This window comes from Saccopteryx bilineata, chromosome 6 (assembly GCF_036850765.1).
Source record: "Saccopteryx bilineata isolate mSacBil1 chromosome 6, mSacBil1_pri_phased_curated, whole genome shotgun sequence".
NCBI lineage: Eukaryota > Metazoa > Chordata > Mammalia > Chiroptera > Emballonuridae > Saccopteryx > Saccopteryx bilineata.
The window spans coordinates 22,109,735-22,114,539 of record NC_089495.1 but is presented as its reverse complement, the minus strand read 5'-3'; the positions used below and the strand labels follow the sequence as shown (position 1 = coordinate 22,114,539).

The window sequence follows — 4,805 nt, the reverse complement described above, 5'->3', positions numbered from 1 at the left end:
ATGCGATTTAAATTTTTATGAATGTAAAAAATTGATACATTTATAAAAGGGAATACTCTGCAGCCATTAAAATGAAAGCAATAGATTTTCATTTGGTGCTATGAAAAGATGTTCATTGTTGCCAACATTCAAGCAATGAACAAAATGGTATAGTGTGTGTGTTTCCATTAAACATTTCTGAAAGGTTATATAAGAAGCAGTCAATAATTCCCCTGGGCAAGCCTGTTAGGAAGCACTGTATTCAGGGATAGCCAGGTTGTGTTATAATTACAGTGAGAGATTGATGGGAATGCTCAGAGAAGAAGTCAAGCATATAAGAGATTTGCTTGAGTGACAGCACAGTGGAACAGTGTTACGAATTAAGGATAGAAGATGTAGGGTCAGAAAGGGAAGGTATGGGCCAAATGTGAGTGAGCGTCCAGACAAGAAGGGAAATCTGGGCTTTGTGAGGTGATAGAAAAACAAGAATAAAGGTCAAGATAAAGATCAGTGTCAATGATCTCAAAGAGGTTAATGGTGGGTGGTGAGCTATGTGGGTGAGGGTAGTGGGGCTAGAGTTGGTGGAAGAGGGGGCTTTGCCATGAGCCTAAAGGATTGTAGGGCAGTTTTTAACTCCTGCCAATAGAGGTGTGGAGGCCAGGTGAGGGGTGGTCATATATGTTGCAAATGCTTTCTTACTTAAATTGTTTTCTTTTTTTTTTGTATTTTTCTGAAGCTGGAAACGGGGAGGCAGTCAGACAGACTCCCGCATGCGCCCGACCGGGATCCACCCGGCATGCCCACCAGGGGGTGATGCTCTGCCCATCCGGGGCGTCGCTCTGTCGTGACCAGAGCCATTCTAGAGCCTGGGGCAGAGGCCAAGGAGCCATCCCCAGCGCCCGGGCCATCTTTGCTCCAATGGAGCCTCGGCTGTGGGAGGGGAAGAGAGAGACAGAGAGGAAGGAGAGGGGGAGGGATGGAGAAGCAGATGGGCGCCTCTCCTGTGTGCCCTGGCTGGGAATCGAACCCGGGACTTTCGCACGCCAGGCCAACACTCTACTACTGAACCAACCGGCCAGGGCCTTAAATTGTTTTCTTTATTAATATATATTTATATTATATATTAATATACACTTATAATAAAACTTTTTACTTGTTATATTGTCAAATTTATCCATCTTTTTACTTAAGACTTTTTGGTATATTTATGCTTAAGGAATTTCTTCCTTATTCCAAAATCATAACAACTATATTTTTTAGAAGAACATTTAAAAATGTTTTCTTTTAATATTTTTATTTTTTATTTGGAATATTTTGGATCAATGTTATGTAAGAATCTGGATTTTTATTTTTTTTTATATAACCAGTTTAAGGTTCCAACATCATTCATCAAATGGTTACCATTTTTCTATGTTTTGAAATATCCTAAATTGCATTTTAAATATTTATTTATCATGTATTTACATCCTCTCTCTGTTCCTAATCAAGTCTTGGACTAAAATTTTCAGTGCTCTTAGCATTTTTTGTCTTGGTTTATAATAAAAATTTGAAAACGAAGGTCTTCTACCTTTAAAATCCAGACGTATCCTTAGACATTAAGCATCTCAGTGAGTTTGGTTGCTCCTGCTGCTGTGACATTCGTGCTAATCCTGCCATTTGTGTCTGAGGAACAAAGTTGGTAAAGTAACTACTGAATAAAACACTTATCACACAATATTCTCTTGTCCAATGACTTGGTTTTGACTAATATACTTTCTCCAGAAGAACAGTAGCATGCAGAGCGTTGGGAAAATGAAAATATGATATTCACAGTTTATTTATAGAGTGGCAACTCCAGTAACTGTTTAGATTTCAAAGTCTCATTGAAGGTCTGTTTAGAGTAAGGCAGAAGACCATCCAGCTCAGATAACATCATGGTGCTGTGAACCTTGTAGCAGCTCCCTTTGTCTTTTGTTGGTTCCTTATAATTTAGAATTTTCTCACTTCTCAAATTCTGAAGCACTGCCTTAAACTTATAAGACTTTTGATTTTGAAAAAAGAGAATAAACAACAAAACGGCATCGCCTGAGAGAAATGAGTAACAGGCCCGCGTCATGGACACTAGCAATCCCTCTGTCAGACCAGAGCCCTACTTTCTCCCCACACTCTTGTTCATCCCGTCTGTTCTGGAGAGTTCAATGATCTTCATGCCTCCAGCTCTGTCTTCCAATTCATGGTCCAGATGGGCTCCCCGGTTCTCTTTCCAATATGCAAATGAGAACACATGGCTCCCGGTGCTCAGGAAGTACTCCTGATTCTCTGCTGCTTAAAGAAGGAAGCCCAACCTCTGGAGCTTGGCTCGCCGAGTCTTCATCCTCTGGCTGACGCACAGCTCCAGCTGGATCTCCTGCCATCCCCTCTAAACACCCCACAATGGACCTACATATTGTGTCATCCCTAGTTTTGTTTAGAGAGTTCCCCAGGCCTGCAATACAACACCTCACATCTCTTCTCCCCCAAACCAGGATGATATCACAGATCTCGTAAGGCTCAGCTCAAACATCAACCCCTCCAAGGAACCTTCCCTCTTCCCTCAGGCAGAATCCATCACTTCCTCATTATTATCCTTATAAAAGTTATTTTATACCATTATTAATCCGTGCTCACTGGTAGTTAGATGGGTGATTACAACACTGGCCCTCCCACTGAATTGGGGCCACTCCATCTGTAGAAACTTATTTAAGCATGTGGCGCTGGCATAGTTGCTCTGTGTTGAGCACAAGCATTATCTTTTTTTATCTTCCAAACAATCCTGTTAGGCAGGCAGTTTTATTACCTTTACTTTCGGATAAGAACATTGAGCCTTAAAGAGATTAAGTAACTAACTTGCAGGCAGATTGCTTATTCACTCTGAGTATGCTGTGACTGGAACTCAGTCCTTTTATGTGATCCCAGAGCCCCTGAATGAAGGAAAGAAGCAGCCCTCGTGCTGTGTGTGACTTGCCTTCTCTTGAAGAAGCATCTCCTCGTGTGGGGTCCATATGGCGCTGAGAGCTTCTTGCAGTCTGTGTGACCTTGGGCTAGCTACCAAATATTGCTGGGTCTCTGGACTTAACATCTGTAAGACTACAATAATGAACTTAACTACCTCCCAGGGCTTTCCATAGGATTAAGTGAAATTCTGTATGCAAAACACATAAAAGGTGGCAGAATAAATTAGTAATAGATAACTTTTCTTCCCTTTTCCCTCACTGCTTTTCCCACAAAGACAACAGACTGGCTTATCTGGCTTCCCTGACCAGAGAGAAAACCAAACGAGGGCTAGAGAGATAGAGATAAGTACCCAGAGGATGACAGGTTTAGACGGAATTATCTATAGATAGAACCATGCCACTTCCGTGAGGATCTTAAATGAATAATGATTTAAATGTACTATACCATTGCCTTTCTCTCCTGTATTTATTTGGGGGAAGAAATGGCCTCACAGAGCATTACAGAGAGGGGGAAGCCATGGGGAATTATCTCTTGTCCTAACAGGACTATCATTTCTTTCTTTTTCTTTCTTTTTTTTTTAAGGACTATCATTTCTTGTCATAAGATCTCCGAGTTTGGACACTGGCTTTCTGTCAGGCAGATAAAATATATTATGCTCTCTTTGTTAAAGATGGAGCTGCTCACATGGAAGCCTGTAGCCCAGGTGATAATATTAATTGCCCTTCTTACTTGGGATGTGTGTGATTATATTAATGTGTGTTGGGGGCGGGCTGTGGGCAGGCAGGATTCTCGTATCCTGGGGCCTGGTTTTAGGACTAAGCCTTTCCCACCCTTTTTGATGTGGAGTGGTGCACTGTCATGAGGAATCCCATATGCCTCAGATAAGTGACTTTGTATCAGAAACTTCCTTGTTTGTATATGGGATTAAAGGTTTTGAATCTACACTATAAAATGATGGGCAGACCAGGAGCTTGCTCTCTCTCTGGTTCCTGGGATTAGTGTTACATCCTAGCGAGATAGGCCACAGCAGACGCAAAGTAAATTTTATAAGTTTTATTGCAGACCTGCACAGGGACTGCAGGCAACCCATGCAAGGGAACACTGCAGCCCCCTAAACCTGTGCAGGGACTGCAGGTAACCCACACAGGGGAACACTGCAGCCCCCTAAACCTGCGCAGGGACTGCAGGCAACCCACGCCTCCGAAGAGACTGGAGCACTGCAGCCCCCCAAACCTGCGCAGGGACTGCAGGCCCCCAAACCTGCACAGGGACTGCAGCTCCGAGCTTCTAAAATGGCTCCTTTTTATAGGGTGGCTGTCTAGGATGAGCAAGCATCATACAGAAGCTGATGTGGCTGTTAGTCATTGGCTAGGGAGGTCGTGCGCAGTTACGGGGGGGGGGGGTATTGCTCAGTGGAGAATTTCAAACATAAACTTCTGATAAGGGTCTCTGACTCAATGCAGGATGTTGCTGAACTCTTTGTTCTCAGCGTCACAGGGACCTTGTACACTCTTGACAGCCCCAGCATGTTAGTACTCCCTGAATCTAACATTCCCCCATCTCTTTTGGGCATAAATCAAATCCTTGATTCTTCATCAGTGGGGAGAATGGTATAAGGCTGGGGCTCATGAGAATTTTCTACTTTAGCTGTAGCTATAAGCTAATTAGGTCAGGGGTCCTCCCTAGTATGTGCTGGCACGCTGATAGTGCGCCCTTAGTACTACAAGCTTTACAGACTAATTTCTTTCTGCCTTGCATTTTTCTTCTCTGTACTAACTTCTTACAACTTGCACAAACCTTCTGCAACTTACATAAACCTTCAACTTTTATGCACTTTCTTATCCAGGAATAAC

At 42.9% G+C, this 4,805-nt stretch overlaps 1 long non-coding RNA gene across 1 annotated transcript; it reads right to left on the bottom strand.

The window, feature by feature from the left end:
• Positions 1 to 3,990: 3,990 nt before the first annotated feature.
• On the bottom strand, positions 3,991 to 4,299 carry LOC136308516 (uncharacterized). Its single transcript, XR_010726119.1, has 2 exons — positions 4,186 to 4,299; positions 3,991 to 4,122 (listed from the first exon to the last, which is right to left on the bottom strand). It is a non-coding gene; the product is annotated as an uncharacterized lncRNA (long non-coding RNA).
• Between the last annotated feature and the right edge of the window lie 506 nt (positions 4,300 to 4,805).